This window comes from Thunnus albacares, chromosome 15 (assembly GCF_914725855.1).
Source record: "Thunnus albacares chromosome 15, fThuAlb1.1, whole genome shotgun sequence".
Classification (NCBI taxonomy): Eukaryota; Metazoa; Chordata; class Actinopteri; order Scombriformes; family Scombridae; genus Thunnus; species Thunnus albacares.
Genome location: NC_058120.1, coordinates 7,454,900 through 7,475,391, shown reverse-complemented (window position 1 = coordinate 7,475,391; position 20,492 = coordinate 7,454,900). Strand labels below are relative to the sequence as shown.

General features: G+C 39.0%; 1 long non-coding RNA gene across 2 annotated transcripts; it reads right to left on the bottom strand.

The window, feature by feature from the left end:
- Window positions 1-499: 499 nt before the first annotated feature.
- Window positions 500-13,369, bottom strand: LOC122997761. 2 transcript variants are annotated; one of them, XR_006407268.1, is made up of 4 exons: window positions 12,962-13,369; window positions 12,080-12,249; window positions 11,472-11,596; window positions 502-953 (listed from the first exon to the last, which is right to left on the bottom strand). It is a non-coding gene; the product is annotated as an uncharacterized LOC122997761 (long non-coding RNA). The 2 variants fall into 2 exon arrangements; XR_006407267.1 differs by lacking the exon at window positions 12,962-13,369 and having other exon boundaries at window positions 500-953; window positions 12,080-12,293.
- Between the last annotated feature and the right edge of the window lie 7,123 nt (window positions 13,370-20,492).

The following is a 20,492-nucleotide window of genomic DNA, read 5'->3' as shown; positions in this document are numbered from 1 at the left end:
TTGCACATGGTGCAGCTGTTGCATCTTTTGGTGGCTTGTTAACAAAGATGTCTATTTTCTTGCTAGCTTTAGCCAGCTGTGTTGGTGGTAAATCTTGATTTCTCAATTAGATAGTGGTATTTTCATTCCACCGAGACGAAAAGCTATTTTTGTTGTTCACTATATCCTGCGCAAAAAGACAGGGGTATTCATGGATGACTTTATTTTCTGGTGTCGGGTTTTATGGAGCAACTTTCTACACTGCCATCTCTGTTGGGAGCCCACATCACCTTCATGTCTGTTCTGATTCCTTGTGAATCAAGGAACTCTATTTAGATTTAATCAAAAACACCTGGACTCTACATGGACTAAAAAGAGCTCAATGTGTGTGTGCCAAGGGAAAATACCTGATTACACTGCTACACCCACAGTGGATTTACTTAACAACTGAAATGCATCTGAAATCAGTGGTTTTAAAGCTAGGGTGGACAATTTATTTTAGCTTTATTTTGTTATATTTGTTGAAATTCTCTTTACATCCCAACAGCAATCAATAAATCAAATGCTGTGACAATAAAAAGAAAAGAATCCGTTATCTGTGGTTGTCACAAGCCTGTGATAAGTCCGTCCAATCATTTCATTTGGCCCACATGAAATGATTGGATGGCCTACCTGCCTGTCTGAATATAAACAGAAAGCAGAAGAAAAGTAACATGCAATCATTGGACTATTGTCTGTAGTGTGAGAGAAACTCAACAGCGCATAATCTTATCAACAATTCCGGACAAGAGACTTTCAATGGAAGTGAACTCAGCTCCCAGAAGTGAAAAGCATTGATAGATTTTTATGTATCACTTCGGCTTCAGGTCAGATACTGTCCTGTCTACGCACTGTCTGCGCACTGGTGCTGTTCGCCGCTCTGGGACTCGGTTCGGATCTGCGGGTCCAGGTCTGGCTCTCTGACGGACTGGTGACTGAGGTTTTGGAGGCGGACAACGAAAGAGACATAATATCACTTAAATTCAAGCAGGGATACGGGACACTCATTACTTTTGTGGCAGACTTCAAACAGGTGAGAGGCGGCCCTGTTTACCATTTACTGTTTAGCAAAGGTTGTTGTGACTTGAGAGGAAGTTGTGTGTGTGAGTGCAGTATTAAACACTGATGTGCTGCATGTGCGTATGAAGTGTGTGCATATGCCCGTGCTCGTCTTTTTTTTTCCAGTAACTGCCTACCCTACCCCAGCTTTAATTTTAAAGACAAAATTGGGAGATAATGGGTGTGAATTGTACTTTTCACTCTCAAACAATATATGTGTCTCAGCATTCCTGATACAAAATCTCACAGAGAAAAGCAACTAAGATACCATCACTACTCTGCTGGTCTGTCTGTACACAAAGTAAACGCTCTCCTCTGCAGACTAGTATTTGTTACCAGAGTCCTGCTAACTCTGTCTCTCTCGTGTAAAAGAGGGAGGTGGGTTATAACCTTAAATCCAGAGAAAGACATCACAAAGGACAGACATGGACTGAAAGAGAGAGAAAAAGGGAGAGGTTTGTGTCATTATGTCCCTCATCTCAGAGCACTGATAGCTTTCTGATCCCCCCATTTCCTCCCGCAACACACACATGCACACATACTACACAGGATGTATTGACCATAACAATGCAAGACTGATTCATCACTCAGTGATAATCACACATCTGTACGGATATTAGGATTAGATAGATAGATAGATAGATAGATAGATAGAGAGAGAGAGAGCGAGAGAGAGAGCGCAAGAAATGAATAAATCTCATTCTATGCTTAAATATGAGCACAGAATTGTGCATGGTTATTAGAGACCACAACTTTCTGTTATTAATTTTGTACTTTGTGTCCTTTTTATGTACAAGTTATGTTTTTGTAGGCTAAAAAGACATAAAAATATAAAAGAGAGTGAATTGCAAAACGGTCGAAATACAGTGAACAAAGAGTCTAAAGCCATGTACAGTGGTGCTTTGAGCTAAATGCTAACATCAGCATTCTAACATAAACACAATGACAATGCTAACATGCTGATGTTTAGAGGGTATAATGGTTACCACCAAGATTGTGGTTTAGCAGGTTAGCATGCTAATATGAGGTAATTGGCACTAAACACACTATTCAGCCTAGGTTGATTGGAATATCATTAGTGTTGCAGGTATTTGGTCATAAACCAAAGTATTGAACAATTTCTAAAAAATGACCTGATGATTGCAATAGATGAAAAGTTAAGGGACCAAAGTCATTAATTCAATTAATGAAATTCATCCTGAAGGAGACATGACTGACTGTCCCAGATTTCATGGCAATCCATCCAGCGGATTTCAAGATACTTCAGTCAAACCTAGAACTCTGAACCTTGTGGTGGCTTTAGAGGAAAAGTAAAATATGTATAATACAAGTTAACTTCTACCTTAATCACTATTTTTTGCAGTATAGCAGAGGTTTATGTGGAACCAATATTAAAACAGTGAGCTGATTTAAGTAAATTTCAGTTGTCAGGAGGATTATAAAGTCGACAGTTTGCACTGCAGGTGTGGTGTGACAATTCATACCCACTCTGCATTTATATCAGAGGGAAATTATAGTTTATGGTGTTAATTATGTGAATTTAATTCCACTTGTCAGAACTGTGTTGTGCTCTTTTCAATTTTGCCATAATTGGAATCAGAATATTATAAAACTCTAACTGGTTTTATTGCAGGCAAAGAAGCTGTGTGTGTGTGTGTGTGTGTGTGTGTGTGTGTGTGTGTGTGTGTGTCCAGAGTCTGGACAATTGATTTTGGAAGTTAGTCAAAAGAAAAAGCAAGATTGCCCCCCTGGTGGCCTGTTGCCTTGGTAATGAGGGGAGTCTGGCTCTTGAGATAACCAAATCTGTTCTTCAAACATGTACACATAAACATAAAAATGGCCACACACACACACAACTGAAACTTGGAGAGGGAGAGCAAAGTCCTTACATAACTAGTAAGTCATAGCAACCAATCAACTCTGACGACCACAGACAGACTGAGATAGAAACATGTAGACTGAGGTAGAAAGAGAATTACACAGGGTTCAGCACCTCTAAAACATCTATATAGGCCGTCCATATCCGTCAACATTATCACACACTAAACATAAAATGCTTGAGCGCTATAGAACTGGAACATAATAGGACACTTAACCTTTCAGAAAAGACTTATAGATTATTATTAGAAAACGTCCACAGAACATCACTGCAACATTAACGCCTTTTGCCAAACGCATGGCTCTGAACCATATGCTTACCACTAAGGAAATAGGCTCAACTGTAAGCTTTGCGAGAGCTCTCTAAAACTCAATTTACTGTTTTTACAAAAAAAAGTAAGTGTAAAATATTTTTGCCCCCCATTTTTCATAATTATAATCAGCATCCAGAATAATCGTTATCATTTAGCAAATTACTGGAAGAAAAATGCCATGATTCTGCCTGTTTTCTAGGGAAATATTATATGAAATGGTAAAGGTTACTCGCAGAGACCCTGAACAGAGCTGAGCGGTTTAGAAAATGGATGGATGCAAAAGGTTACTAAGTGCTGGGGAAATTAGTTTATTAATGTCAGTGAGAGAGAAAGGGAGGGGGGAGGGGAGTGATTAAGGAAAGAGAGACTGGCATTTTCAGCTTTGTGCGTTTCAGTGCCTTTGTGCGGGTGATATTGACTGACAACACATTGATTTACATAAATGCAATACATCATGTGGCTAAAATCAATCATTGACACGATGGGTGATGCCATACACGCCTTATTTAACATCGTTCACATGTTGGCTCAGTGTGTGGCGTTGATTCAGACGGGGTCCTGTGGAGTTAAGTGGTTTTGACAAAGTGTTTACTTGTTGACACAGTGTGGCGCGTTCAACTTTGTGCGGATGACATTCACTATAGTTTCATTGCTAAATGGGGGCTGTTACGAAAAGTGGTGAGCTGTTATAGAAGCTTTGTCTGGCTTCTTCACAACTGCCTCGCACACAGACACAAACCTTTCTCTGTCTACACACAACACGTAGACATGCGGAATCTGGTGTTTAAAAATGTTTCTCATTTGTTCATTTTATACGCTGTCGTGAATGATTGGGTAAGAGCAGAGGAAATAGACTGAAAGCTAAAAAGAAGAGAAGGAGATTTGTTTGAGTGGGAGCGAGCAAAGAGAGAGACGGGAAATGATCCAGTGGAGTGAGGATGAGCTGATGATAGCAGTGATTTTCTTGGATGAATTGCTGGGTGTTTGGACAGACTAACATGGAATCAGGATACTTTTTTTTTTTAAAGCGCCACTCTCTTGACTTTTAAGTGGTTGGTGTTGTGTATAACCTGGATGGTTTGAAAAGGTGGCTTGGTGATTACTGAGCCATTCATTTAACAGTCTGTGTCAAAATAACCTTAAAACTTTTGAGTAAGGAGACTACTACTGCAAAGCTAGTTTCTCTATGACCTCTGACCCCTATGATGAAACAGGAAACATGAATCATTTCAAACTGATCAATGCCGCCTGTTCATGAGTAGTTACACACTTGTGTCCTTTACAAAATTATCACCCAAGAGAAGAATTTCAACACGTCAAGTCCTACTGTTGGTGATCAGCAGACAAAATCTTGATATATTTAGCAGTGTCAGTTGTCCAAAAAAATAAATAAATTTTTTCCTAACACCATGTCCTAACAACAAGCGAGTATCCAACTATCATGTCGCATTAACTAACATCAGACGCTCTCTGTCCACACTGAATCCGTTAAATATGCACTTCTGTTACGTCATGTAAACAAACCACGTACCCATCAGCTGTGCACTGAAGATCAGACTGGAGACGTAACCACTCAAGTAAAAGATGGGTGAGTACTTGCTATCCTACGTTTGTACTGATATTTAGATGTTTCTTTACTGGAAATGACATCCAATGTAGCCAACACGAGCTTAACCAGCTGCTGCTGAAAACAACACTATGAAAGCGGTGAAAATGAACCAGAACAGTAAAGTTGCAGTCAGACAGCTAAACAATGAGCTGAAACTCACTGTAAAGCTGCATAAAGCTGAAGGGAAGCTGCAGAGTTGCTGATAATTCTCTGGAGGTTCATCACTACAAGCGACGCCTCCCACATTACACAATGTGATTTGAGACATCCACTTAAAACAATACAACCCCATTCAACCAAACATGAGGAAATGGGGAAAACTTTTAAAACAATAGTTTAAGCCTAAGGCACAATCGTATTTAAATATCTCTAAACTAAAACTCTGGCTCATAATGAACTATTTCCAGGTCACAAGACAACAATTACTCAAAAATAGGTATTTTACTTCGTAAGTATAACAACATCAAAAAAAGAAACCATGAACAAAGGAGTGAGAATGAATATGTTATGGTTTAATCGACTGTAAAAGCTGTTGCTGTAAGCAAATGTGCAAAAAAGAAAAAGAAAAAAGAAATCTCATTCAGTTTGCAAATACACACAAACACACCAAAGTCCAGACAGGCTTTTTCATGGAGTTATAAAAGTGATCAATTTGACATCCTTTATAGATTTCATTTTGTTTGTGATATTGTGCATCATTATTGCATGCATTGCAATGGTTGTCAAGACACTGAGTCAGCCAGAGTAAAAGCCACCCCAGGGGGACATCTTCTAAAAAGCATGTTAGAACCAGAACGGTCAGTTTGATGCAAAGTTTGTATAACTTTTCACTTCATTATGTGACACAAAGACACTGAGTCAGCTAAACAGTGGGGCATGCCAGGGGACACTTTCATTAGCCCCTGTCATTTTTAAAGTAATAGTTTGTTATGATGTATTTCTGGTGTGTTATTTTGTGGTTTGGACTTGTATCATTTTGTATCTATTTTCTTGTCTGTGGTTATCAGACAGTGAGTCAGCTAAAACACTGGCAATGCCAGAGGGGCCTTTTCCCGAAAGTTATTTTAAAGGCAGAATTCAGTGTTACATGCAGTTTGCATTACATTTTATTGACAGTGTGTATGTCATTATAGTTTCTGTTTTTAAGTGAGAGTGGTTTGTGGGGCACTGACTCAGCTAGTGTATCAGTGACACCTGGGGAAGCTTTGTAGAAAGAGTGGTTTGCTCAAATGATGAAAAAGGAATGAAGCTGGGGCCCATCGCACCAGCTGCCAGCTGGATTTTAAAATGTTATGTAACCTGAACTGAGTTATATTCATCCTTGTGATGAATATATATGTTTTAACCCCTGCAAAACTGCAACTAGACACAGCTAAGCCAGATGTGACAATACATGTCGCAGTAATCTCTTTAACAATGCATTGTTGAAAGTAGTCAGTCTATAAAAGAGCCTGTTGAAATGGTAGACCAAAAGATGCAAGACAAGTCATACTAGTCATACAAACCTCTTCAATTAACAGAGAGTAAATGATTGTATTGGGGAAAATGAGATGTCGGAAAATAAAGGTAAACTATATATAAAGTCTTTCTCCAAGTATCAAGAAGAACTCACCAACAGTTGTGTGCCACAGATGGAAATCTCCTCGTACTGTGGTCAGACAGGATGCAAAGCAGATATCAGATGAGGCGCAATTACATACAAAGTCAATGAAGTGATGCGATTAGATGCTTTCTGTCTGAACACACCTTTACATGGCTAAGATGAAGGTGTTAGCTCCTGTAGCCCAACATAGACAGTAACAGAGACTCGGAATTTGTAGATCATCACAATTTTGGAATTGGGTTCAACAAAAGTACCAGTGAAACCCACTCCTGGACAAGTATATCTCACTCTTTGTTTGGAGGAAGATAAGTTACTGAGTGTAATAACAACAGAATACAAGCAACACCAGTAAATTATCCACTAAGTTCTCCAATTGTAAACTTCAATTGTCTGTTTACGCTGGTTTCAACAGCAGAATCACTTTTGAACTAAGAGTTCCAAAATCAATAGTGACAATCAGCCAATCAATGTCTGTTCAAGAAGAAAACATGATGTGAACATTTCAAGGCTACCAGCAGAAAAGGCAGCAAGTTACGTATTTATATGCATGATCAAAGTACATGTATCATTATGTATTGTTATTGTACTCGGTTTGATGATTTCCGGGTACAAACTCACATTATACAGTGTTCATAAAGTCATCAATTTATGCTCATGTCAAGACAATTGTTCAAATGTTGACAAATGTCAAAATTGACAAATGTTGATTCAATATGGTTAATGTAGAATTCTCATATAAAAATCAACGTTCATATCATTTATCTTTCCAGACATCTAGACTGAGTTATCCTTGAATCTGTCAGGCTCCCGATGCACACTTATGATATTTTTAGATTTCTCTACATCACTTTCTATGTTAATGCATTCCATAATATCATCTGCTGCTGTTGACATACTTTGAGCTGCTTTACATTTAAGAGTTGCATCAACACACAAGGCCATCCCCATGGCCTTTTTTTGTTTATCCTATTAGTGAGAAACATTTCAGATCCCTGCAGCGTGTGAGAGAACAAAGAGAGCAAAGAAATGAAGACAGTGAGAAACAAGGCATTCATCTGTTACTGACAGTCACCTACAGTTAAATCACTACATCTCTTTTTCTCTAACAACAGTGCTGATTACCTCGCCTCACTGAGACTTCACCCTGCAATCAAAGCGTTGCTACCCTATGATCTCTCCAATCAGTTTTCATCCATTTCTGAATTATGCAGATTCACTTTTTCATTAAGTAGCCAATATAAACAAATTATTACATGTTAACTGCTCAGCTGCAGTAGGTGTGAGGATGTTTCTGGAAGTAATACTCCACAGAAAAATAGCTGAATATCAAATCATTCACCAAACAGACTTCAAAGGTGGCTTTAAAAAGTTTGTGATTTGCCCCTTCACGCATGGATTAACTACTTTCTCAACGGAGTCCAATGGTGACCCAGCTTCACAGCAAAAAAGTATCTCAGTGCTCAGTGTGTTTAAGACACTCAGTTTGCCAAAATATAGCTTAATAGAAGCACTTTATCCCAGCTAACTCATTAACTTGCATGACCTGTTTTGTTTATAGGAAATGCAGTGTCAGGCTGGCCAATTTAACTGTCACTTCTTTCTTTATCGTGGGACTAAATTTGAACAGAGCTGACTTTGACTGATTAAAGTTTGATGTAGCAGAAATGTCATGTCCCTACTATTGTCTTGAGCCCGACACATCCATCTGACACTTAATTCTCAGATGTATTTGTCATTCAGCTGTGGGCTCTCGTGTGGTCTGTGTGTTGATGGCTGCATGTGCCAGTGGGTAGGACAGGCTAAACAAAGGAGGACCCATGGAGAAATCCTTTCAGGTTCATCACTGCCACCCTGGAGGAGCCCTGCATGGTGGAGTGCTGTTTCCAGCACTGAAGTCTCAGTTCTTATCCCCAAGACACTAAAAACTCCCCTCGGCCAGACATGGCAGATCAAATTTTGTGTCACTACAATTGCAGAGACAGCACTGGACTATAGGAGCGCATCAATCTAGAGTGGACCCTTTAAGGATAACTGCAAACTCCCCAAGGCCACACTGGAGGATCACGAATTGAGAGAGAAGTCCTGTGAGATCTACAACTGTGATGGATTTCAGTTCTCTGTTAGGACAGAAGTCATTGTGCCCAGGAGAAGAAAACAACCCTGTAATCTGAACATTACCACCCTGGTAATGCATGTTAGCATTCATACATTCAATACATACATAGAATTGTTACATGCTACTGTGTATAACATTTGTATCAATATCAAAATGATGATATGAAATGTTTTTAAGTTCAACTTAGAGTTCAACAGTTTTCTTGCGATGCTGGACAACTACCAATCAGCTAACTGCTAGCTATCAGATGTGAGGTGATGACCTGTCTGGTCTGTTTTGAACAGCAAAAAAACACAGCCCACTCCTTATTTTTCAGAGTTTGAAATTAAACCGAGTGATGTTTCTTCAGAGAGCAGATTATTAACCAGTTAACCACCAGGAGTTTTTATTATGTCCTTGCCAAATCACAGAATTAACGTTAATTAGCTGCAGCTGAGTACATTTACCCGCATTAGTGTTCATTGCAGCTGGCTTCAACAGTCACTCGCTCAGCTTGTTAACAGACTTAATGATGAAATTTATATTAGCAGCTGTTGTGGAAATTTTAAAAAATTGAAAATTGCACTCTTTCAAATCACAATTTCATTATAAAACAATTAATAATTCATCTCCACAGTAACCCTAGATAATTGTTGTATGTTCTACGCAATAGGTTTGTGTGCTCTGGAGAGAAACTAGTGACAGCTGAATGTTTATTGATTTTGTAAATTACCGTTTTTACCATCTTTTTCAGCAAATTTGGGATTTTTCTTTTCTCATTTGTTAAAAAAAATGTGTTCTATGTGTCATTTTAGGCCAGTAAACATTTTGCTAAGCCTCATTATGTCTAAACCAAGTGTATTGTGGTGTGAAAAAACTGCTGTTCTGCAGACAAATGCGTGCCAGAATGTGTTCCATGTATGCTTGGTGCTACGACCCAAACACTGGTATTTGAGCTTATGAGAGGTTTCATAATTTGCCAAGCGACACTAATAAAATGTGTTTAATAAGGCTTTTGTGTCCAGAAGCCAGCCGTGTCTCCATCTGGTTATGAAAAAATAATAAAATCATATCATGACCAGTGTGTTCACCAGTGCAGTTAGGGAAACACTGGCTGGCAGACAAACTTGCATAGAAACAAAATCATTGTCAATATATATAGAGTTTGTATATTGTTTATAATATTGATTTGAAAGTCAAGATACAACATTAAGATAAATAGAGTAGATATATTGTAATCTCACTTTCTTTCTCACTGACACCCACAGATTGAATATCACTGCAGCACTCACACACACACACACACACACACACACACACACACAGCAGCTGCTGTATAAACTTGACTTTGTCTGCATGACCTTTTTAAATCCACAGTTTTCTAAAAAAGTAGCACAATTACTGCCCAATCACTCTTCGACTGTTTTCCCCTACAAAGTTGCAGGGTTGTATATGTGACACTGCGCAAGGTGTGTGTACCTGGCCACGCATGAATGTGTGTGCTGTGACCTTTCTGCTGCAACCTGGCTCTGAGTTTAAATGGAACTTGGGTGTTTTCAGAGCTGTCTGGCAACAAGCTCACAGAATCACATGATATTTTGCTGTTTGACTTTGCCTCAATGTTAAAGGTTAACGGTTAATCAGGGTGTCGTTTTGGCCGCTAGACAAAGGCACGCATCCTGTACTAACAATGTCGTCCCCTCCCCTCCTTCTGTCTCCTCTGTCCTCCCTGCTAATATCAAAACAAATACACTATAGACAGTATAAACATGAAAAGGCCTTCTTAAAAATTAGGCATTCTCTTTAAAGCCAAGCTTCTTAGATACTCTTGCACCCTAAAACCTACTGTGAAACTGTGGCATTGTGGCCCGTCATTGTAGACACACTGCAATGGATGTCAGTGATGGTCCGTCAGTCTTGTAGATATTCATGATCAATAGAGGATGAATGACGATGATGTTGGGGATCCGCTGACTTTTTGCCTTCATCTAAAACTAAAACTAATGACACAAGAGACTTTTTCTGTGGAAGACACTTTAACATGTCACAGCAGGAAAATCATAGGTGTAAATAAGTAAATAATACAAAATAAAAATGATGGCTGAATTCCATTTAGCTGTTTCAGTTCCTTGTATTGTGCATGCTGGCTCACTGTCACGTGTAATGAGTTGTTACTGGGAGAGACTGGAGCCATCATTGATGTTATTATTTGCCTATTCTCACAACACAGATTAAATGCTGTGATTGAATGTTTCATTGTTCAGTCTAGGGGATTTAATTACCACTAAGTCTTTTGGCTGTACCAGTTACCATTGTTGTTGTTAAAATGTCAGTGTTGATTAATGTGCATTGTCCCCTATAAATAAGCAAACAAGAAAACAAACGGGCAACCAGATATGGTGAACGCCATCATTGCCAACAGCAAGAAAGGGATTCAGGCCTTACTTTAATCTTTTCACTGGGCAGCTGGTGCCAGACTCAGTGTCCTCTTCTTGTCACCAACCATGTACTGAGCTCTGCATTGGTTTCATATCATTCAGTTTATCAAATAGATGCAGAAAGAAACTAAATCAAAGTACATTCATAAGCATTCTCATGCACCCACATCTCTACGCTTTTCCCTAGCGTTAGCCCTCTGATAGCCTCACCTAGATAAGACCCGCCCTCTTGAAGTTTGCCAACGAATCAAAAATGACAAATGACAAAACTGTGACTGTGACACTTGTATGACAAGTAAAAATGTTTGCTGTGAAAAAGACCAATTCCCCCGCAGCTTATGCTAACATAGCATGCCATTATACTAACATACTAGCATGATACAAATGTGATACACATTAGCATGTTACAATTCTATGTATTTCTATAAGGGGTGTTGTGGTCTGGTAAAAAACTTACACATTGGATCCATCTGTGGTCCCTCACTCTAAGCTCCTCCAGGAGCCCCCTCTCCCCTCCAGGTGCATTTCAGGGATTGGAGGATCCTCCATGATGACAGAGAGAGATCGGTTTCCAGGTCACGGCTGGAGGACAGAGGAGAAACACAGGAGGAAGAATAGAGTTAGCATAATGAAGAGCACCACTAGTTGTCATGTCTCATCCTGTGCCTTATGTTATTTTTTCTTTGTTTCACATTCTTGTTGCTTTACTTTCTGTTTTATTTTGTTACTCTCCTCTCGTTTCAGATCCCTACTTCCTGCCTGTGTGTGTTTCCACTTTCCTGCAATTGTCTGCCCTGCCCTGATGTGTTTCACCTATGTTCAATTATTCCTGCCCACCTTGTGTATTTAGTCTGTGTGCCCCCTGTTCCTTGTGCCAGTTTGTCTTCGTCCCTAGTGTCAAGCATTCCAGCATTTTCCTAGTGTTTAGTTTTCCTGCCTTTCTAGATCTCTACTCGTATTTTTGACCTTGTCTTTGCCTAAGCCCCTTTTTGGATTGTTGCCCAACTGACTGCCTTTTTGTGTACCGAACCCTTTTTCTCTGAGTAAAGACTTTTTTGATCTTACAGCTGAACTGTCTCCAGAGTCATGCACTTGAGTCCTCCATCTCTGTGTACCAGTTTTGACACTGGTCTCCTTTATCCTTGCTCATGCCTCCTCAGGGAACACTCCTTACTTCTCCAAACACAAATAAGCGGATTGGGACAGCCTTCAAGATGGAGGACTGGAACCATTTCCTGGTTAAGTGAGGAGTGAGGAACAGTCAAATAAGGTAATTGGAATGTACCTTTTAACAGCACTGCAGCTGTTCATTCTAATTAATTACACTCACCTGGCAGGCATCACAGGTGTGAGTCAGCACCTGATTAAACTGCCACACTAAAAACTCCACAGTCCTGAAATGCACTTGCCTAGAGTTTATTAGTGTCTGTTTGTGCCAGTTTATAACTGTTCGCATGAGTGCAGTGTAAACATTGTCAGTTGAGTATGTTTATATAACCCCTGTTTGCTAATTTCTAAAGATGAGATGCCATTAATTTACATCAAACAGGAATAAGTACATGTGTTTAAATATTAAAAAAAACATGAATGTAAATTTTCTAGCCCTGCATTATTCAGGATGTTTTACAGTAGCTTTACAGCTGGGGAAAGTTCTCACAAGTCAACATCACTATAATGCTCCTCTATGTTACAGCAGTTGCATATATTCTCAAATGACCATGAAGAAACTTACCCTTAAAGCCAAATACCCAAAAATATAACATAAAAAAACTTATCAAATCAAAAGTTTGATCTTTTTATCATTTCACTGCTCCTCTCTGACTTTCTTTTGCTTGCTTTCCCTTTGTTTGACAGGCGAACACTGCAAAGTTTCACTGACGTTTCAGTTCAGTGAGATAGGCAGTTTATAATGCTCATGCACACATTCAAGTTCTTCTGGCCACTGACCATTTCAGACCAGTGACTCAGCTTCGTGAGTGAGAGGTGTGACTGGAGATATCCCTTGTGGGTCCACTAGAAGTGAGAGAGATGGGGGTGAGGGGGATCTGAGGGAGGCAAAGACAAAAAAAAAAACAGAAGGAGAATTTAAACTTTGCATTGCATCCATCGTATCTTAAACTAAACAAAGCATTTCCATTTCATATATATACCTTTTTTATTCAATTTCAGTCACATAGATTTTGAATCATTAAACCAGTCAGCTAGTAAACTACAAAATTACTGTCTAGTCATTTTTTAATCGGTCAGTTCTTCCTTTGTGTGTGTGTGTATGTTTGTATCATCTCATTTCTTTAAAATCTGTCAGTCTGGGAAAAGGGAACAGATGGTCACTAAACACCTTGTTACTGTGTGTGTGTGTGTGTGTGTGTGTGTGTGTGTGTGTGTGTGTGTGTGTGTGTGTGTGTGTGTGTGTGTGTGTGTGTGTGCGTGCGTGTGTGTGTCAGGGGCCCAGAAATGATCCAGTTGATCAACCATGTTAAATTAGACAGGACATTCACTGAACACACACAATAATATGGCATGGAAGGACCAGCTGTTTTCTTTTCACACCGACAGGCATGACGATGTGAGGTGATACACAGGTACACACATGCTCTCATACTCACACACACACACACACACACACACACACACACACAATTAAAGACTGGCTTATGACACATTAATGTAGGTCAGTGACTGACTAACTAACTGGCTGACTCACTGCTACCGTGTGTGTGTGTGTGTGTGAAAGAGAAACAGAGAGAGAGAGAGTGAAAGAGTTTTACCTATGGTTAATTCAGCATGGGTGATCAACTAGATCACTGTATATACCTGGCTCTCTCACTCATTCACTCTCACATACACACATACACACAAGGGAAGAACTGACAAATTAAAAAAAATAACTAGAAAATGATTTCATAGTTTACTAGCTGACTGGTTTAATGATTCAAAATCTGTGTGACTCAATCTATTGAACTAAGTTGTTGTTTTGCATACTGAAAATGCTTTGTGTCTTTGTGTGTTTGTATTATAAATGAGCGCACAAATGTGTTTCCGCTGCATCCTCACAGCAGGAGATGTTGTGGTCCTGTTTGGTAGCAGAGCTGATCAGGACCAACTTTTAAATAACGCGAGGAACAACACAGCAGTAAGTTCTTACATGAAGAGCTGCAGTCAAAAGGCTCTTACTGCCATTTAGGCCAATTAGCACATGTCCAACACTGCTACCAGGACCACATTGCCAGTATGGCTTGAATGGTCACAGCCTCTCACGACTCAGCTCAATACAAGTATCAAAAAATGTCAAAACATACCCAAACACATATGCATAAACAAATAGACCTCAGAGATTGTCCTCCCAATAATAACAGGAGTATCAGTCGTTTGGCAAAAAGTTTTGCATAAGGCAAATGGCCAGGAACGACATATGTTTGCAATAAAGTGACAAAGTCCTCTAAGGCCTGTAGTAATTATAACTCTTGTTCATCGGCAGGAAACTAGGAAGTCAAGTAATGTTAACATGGAGCCACAAAGTCAACAGAGGAGGTCAGGGTGGATAGAGGGTTCAACAAAAGGTCAGACTTTAACATGGGAGACCACTTGTTCTACCAACAGTCAACATTGGTCTCTCTAAACCATGACCACAATCATTTCACAACCTTAACTGAGTGGTCATTATTGTCATTTGAAACCGAACCATGATCTTTCCCTAAACCAAGATCAGAAGTCAGATCAGAAAATGGTTCTGTGTGTCGTTCTGGAGTTCATGGACCAACATGCATTTTGTTGTTTGATATGGAGGATTTGGTGAGACCTAAATAATATTCTGTGAGGAGTCAGTCATTCAGGAGAAGTTTAAAACTTACAACTTAATCATTCCCACCTTTAGTCAATCTTTTAGTGAATGCAAATCAACGAAATACACCGTTGGTCCATGCACTCCACAGTGACACAAAGACGCATTTCATGATCTGATGACACCAATCAGCAGGACCACATCATGTGTCAAAAACTCCCAAATCTTGGGAGGACAGTCCGATACAAAAATCACAGCTCAAACCCAACACACAAAGACACACATATAGTCTTCTGATATTAGAAGTTTGAGAAAGCAGCTCATAAAAAAGTTGGCTGTTGACTGAGCCAACCAGCAGGAGGCGTGCATAGTTCCTGTTTGAGACACAGTGGAGGACCAGCATCCTCGTGATTGTCCTGATACTCGAGAAAACCCCAAGGATCAAGATAAATATGTTAGTGCGTGTATGTGTGTGGGGGGTTGTTGTTGTCACTTGGGTCCTCATTAAATGAAGTTCCATTAAATGTTTGGCTCGTGTGTCATTACTCAGAGTAATTTTCAGCAGAGGTCACAAATTAAAACCGGAATTTCAACAAAATCCGGGAGCGCACTCCATCTCCAAGGCAACCGTCTGAACTAAAGCGATAAAACTGACAGTGGTGGTTCTCACTTCTGAGTGGAAAGGTGAGAGAGAAAAGAGGGAGTACAGGAAGACTCAAGTGAAGTGAAGGAGAGAAGGGAACAAAGGAGGAAAAAAAAGTATCATTTAAAATGAGTGAAAATAGCTGACAGAGCTTAAAGGATATACAGTAGTTCTTGTCCTCACACCTCACAGACCTCGCCTGCTGCAACACCACGCTAACTTTATGATACTTTCCATTTTCACACTCAGTCAAACACTTTCCACAATCTCTATATTTATAGCTGTATTCATGCACAGACACGCTGAAAAATATAGCATACTTCAGGCGATTAATCAGGAGCTGAAATGTAAAATCGTATGCAGTTTGAAACAAATGAAACAATATGCCAGTGGCTTGGGTTAATCTCATTTGTAGCCAGAGCAAATCCATTTGTTTAGAGAATTTCCTTGAGCTCACCGTTATTTTCTTCATGCGAGTACAGTGATCTTCATTTCTTTATCTGTCATTTGTTTGAAAGGTGCCACCACCTCTTTTCACTCCCACTATTTCTTTCTGTTTCTTTGCCAGGAAGAGGAGTTATTTCCTCGCTCAACCTCCACTTCTGTCTTTTCATTTCCTTTTTCACATCTTTATTCTACAAAAAAAGGAGTTAATCAGTATGCAAAAGTAGACCTTCCCAACCCAAAAAGGTAAATTGAAATGTCATTTTGTATTCATCAGTGCTGAGAGTGGTGGCATCTGCATCTGTGAAAGTGTGTTACTGTGTCTATTTGTGTTTGTGCATGTGTATGTTATCCATACGTGCTGGTTGTGTGTGTGTGTGTTCTTGGTGCCTGTATGTGTTACTGTATTTCTTTTTCAGGACAAATGAGTGTTGACAGTATCAGCTCCTATATAAGGTCTTTAGAGGCTTTTTCCTATTTGCAGAAACCTTTCTGGGATTGACGAGGTATGAAAAACATATGCTCTTCCATTTCAGTCAAATATAATTACAGAATGCAGGGATAAACGTCTCCCTTATCTGTTATTTTCCTGCTTTATCGCTAACCAACAAATTGTTGTTGCATAAACAGGACAATACCAAACTGTTGGGACATTTTGGGATTTTCCTGACTTTGAAATATGCTTTGCTCATCTCTATGGGTGTGCACGGCACACAGGTGGGAGGAGAGGCACAACAGGTGGGAGCACACAAAGCGAGTTGCACTGTGACGTCTCAGAATTTGTTCTGTTGCAGATTTTGTGATTTTGTAAACAAGAGTAAAGTAAAAACTTGGAGAACATGCACAACAATAATGGAAAAATGCTTGAACTGTAAATAAACTAACACTCTGCAACCAGTAGATGCATTTAAATCAGCATCAAAAGATGTTTTTGAATGTAGACAAAGCAGGAACGTCCATTAAGTGATCAACATTTATCTATAAATTAATACCGGTGATTCTTACAGTATCTGTTGTCCACAGATGCTTTACATTCTGTATGAAAAGCTTCTCCTTCACTTCAATAAATCCCTGCTGCCTGAAAGCAACAGGATAGATAGGTTAAAAAGGCATGTTTTATTCTTAAAATCAATTATAGTGCAAACACGGCTGTGTCACATTTTACAACATGATGTGGATTAATTAACCAATTACCAACAATACTTTTTAATTATTTCTTTCTATTGTCATTGCACTAATTAACTGTTCACGTTTACATGAACCAAATTAGCAGGTGAGCTTGGAGACACCCACACAGTCCACGCACCCGAGACCTACGGCTTTCCGCTTGCTTTTGTGCGAGAACGATTGAAATAGAGCCCATTGTGTCTACTGACCAACGAGTGGCTGCATACAAGCTTATAGAAAATCTGAGAAAGACACAGGGAAAAGGCTAATGAAAAGGCTGAATGTCAGGATGTGATAATAGCTATTCACTGTAAAAATCTGGGTAAAATGTCAATTTTAAAGGGTAATATTTTACATTTTACAAGTTGCCACTTTGTTCACTGTTAAATCTATTCATTTGGTGTTAGGCAGAGCAAATACAACAAAAGGGAAGTTGAAAGTAAAGGAGTGAATCTGAGCTGTCGGTCGGTGGGTCACTTGGATCAGCGATCAAAATTGTAAGCAAAAAGTAGAGATCAGATGTTAACTAACTGAAAACTAGACTGTTTGCATTATAAACACAGTTTGGAGATAAAAATATTAATTAACAAAGTAAAGCAATTTGGATCGCAATTTATAAAGTTTAGAGGTCAAATAGATGCAGAATCATTTGCATTGCAAACAAAAACATTCATGCAACTCTTCCTTTTTGTTTGCTTCGCATTCAGAATCAAACTTTAAAAGAAGGCCAAGACTTATATAACACCTACACTAATACCAGTGATGTGGCTTTAATCACATGCTAACACCTCTCTCTCCCACGCACATGTACACAGACAAACCCACATGCACCAGTACACAGATTTGTGCACACACACATGCACAAATGAAGAAGATGAATCTCAGCAGAGGTTGTGTGTTGCCTCAGGGAGGTTTGACAGCCGCTTTTACTGAGGCTGAGGCTTTAAATCTCAGCTGAGACGGAGGAAATGAGTCGAGTTAAGATGAGGTTGGGAGGTCAGAGTGGGAAATCACAGAATGAAGATCTATTAAAATAAAAACTACAAAGGAAAGGAGGATGAAGGGAAGAACATAGATTCACATAGATTAGAAGGGAGAATAAAGGAAAAAGCCTTAATGCACCATGGAAAATCTACATGTGAGACTCAATCTCTGTCTGGGCTCGACTTCATAAGCCTAGTCATGTTTTATTTGGCTGATATCTTAATCACTGTGGCCCTTTCTTGTACTTCTTTTTCTGCAGTACTTGTATGTGCACAGGGGTTAAGGTACAGTTTGTATGAACTAAGCAGTTTTGTGTACTTTGAGAGCAAAGTAAAGAAAAGTTCTGTTCTAATCTTGTTACAAAACTACAAAATGCAAGAAAGTTCCATCAGTTGACATATGAAGTATAAATTGGACTCGAGGCATTTTTTTCAGTTTTCAGGAGAACTGATTAAACTAATTTTCACCTGGATTTCTTGTCCCCATGCACCAAAAAGTAGTTGTTGCTGTATGTTGTAAATATGCAAATAATAACAAAAGAGCGATACTGTAGATATTTGATTAGTCACTCATCCTAAGAAACACTGCCGGGTGCAACCTGTCACACTTCAAACACCCCTATATCCCGTGCACATACACACTTTCTCGACCACTAACTACCTCTTTTTTAAAATTGGGATATTATCTAGACAAATATATCATGTACACACACACACATTCATTGACACACTGTCTCTCCAACACACACCTTGAAGGTCAGCAGGTCAGTTTAACCACTGAGAAGATAATGAGAAATCAACACTGAAACAAATCAGTGCTGCTGCCACCCTGCCAGCCTCATTATGAATGTGCATGTCTGAATATGAAAGTGTGTGAGAGGCACAGTAATGATATGGTGACCTTGAGTTGTTCAGCAAGATCTCACACAGGATAAGGAAGTCCCACTGTGGCTGGATGATCTTTGGGTCCCTCTGTAGGTGGCTCACTAATTGACGGTAAACCATAGAACTCACAAATAAAAAAATACATAATCTAAATAGCATTGCAATGAGATTCTACATATCTCTGGATATTTTACAAAAAAGATCTCAAAAACACATTTTAACTATGATGAAATCAGACTAAATTAAGACTCTGTCATAATATATTTGACAAATTTTTCACATGGCCATATACTGAATATTTTTATCGACTAAAAAGCTCCTCAAGTGAGGGTACAAATGGTTTGTGCTAAGGAAGATGAAAACTGAACCTCATAATGTGCAGAAATGACACCCAGATAATATGTGAATTTGACAGAGAGCACATTTTCCCACCATATCGAGGGTAAGGAATTGTGGGAATCGAGAGAACCAATAAATGGGGATTATCTCTGTTTCTGAAGACTGAATCTGAATGCAAAACCATGAGAGCATGCAGTGAGCTGAGAATTTCTCTCAGCCTGTTGCTGTTCTAACCCTTTTAAACTACCAGGTCAACTGTTCTTTTAGAGGAGGGTTAACTTGACTAAGCATTCATTTTTGTTATGGAGTGGTTCATGACAGGCCCTCTAAAGGGCACAGGGTGTTAAATAGGACAATGTGTGATTTTTACCAACAAAGTTAAATTCAGATTTCTAATACCATTTCACTGTGGTGTAATACAGCAAAACACCTGACACTGAAGTATGAAAAAACAATGGAAATATTGTACATGACAATATGTAACAGGGTTTGTACAGTGTGTGATTCCACTTCCAGTAGGTCTAGTTGGCTCATGGGTAACCTCTCTCAGTATTAAATGGCGCTGGTAGCTGTGTAACTTTCCCAGTTATTTAGAGATACGAGGTCAAGTTCGGCTGTTTAGCTAACAACTCTGCACAAAAGTAGCAAAGTCATATCAAATGTCCCCTGTGTGAAAGTGTTGTGACCTACTGAAAGAAGTGTAATGAGTGAATGTAATGCATTTCACAGAGCTTAACTGGTCATAAAATGTGAAATAATGCATTTGGCGAACAAGGTAACTAGCCATTACGCTAAAATAACTTTGATAACGTTGATTTACACACACTTACACACATTCCTTATATATCATATTATATTATACAATTATATAAATATACAGTACCAGGGTCCAAACTTTTGACTGGTACTACACACATTTATATACACATATACAAAAAGTATACAGTACTACAAAGCTTATACTATGAAACAGAGTATAGATCAGAAGACTAAATACTAAAAAGATTTAACACTAAAAATATTCACATATGTAGAAGTTTGTTCACATGTAAAAGTACCAATGCAGGCATCAAATACGTGACTTAAACACACTTTTCTGTATGTTTGTCATACAAAGCCTACAGTATTCTAGTTAGATATTAAGCTAATGAGGTGACTCTTAAAAACAAACTAAACCTGGAGAAATTGCAAATTATTCCCCACAACCTTGTGTATGTGGACAGCACACTAAAGACT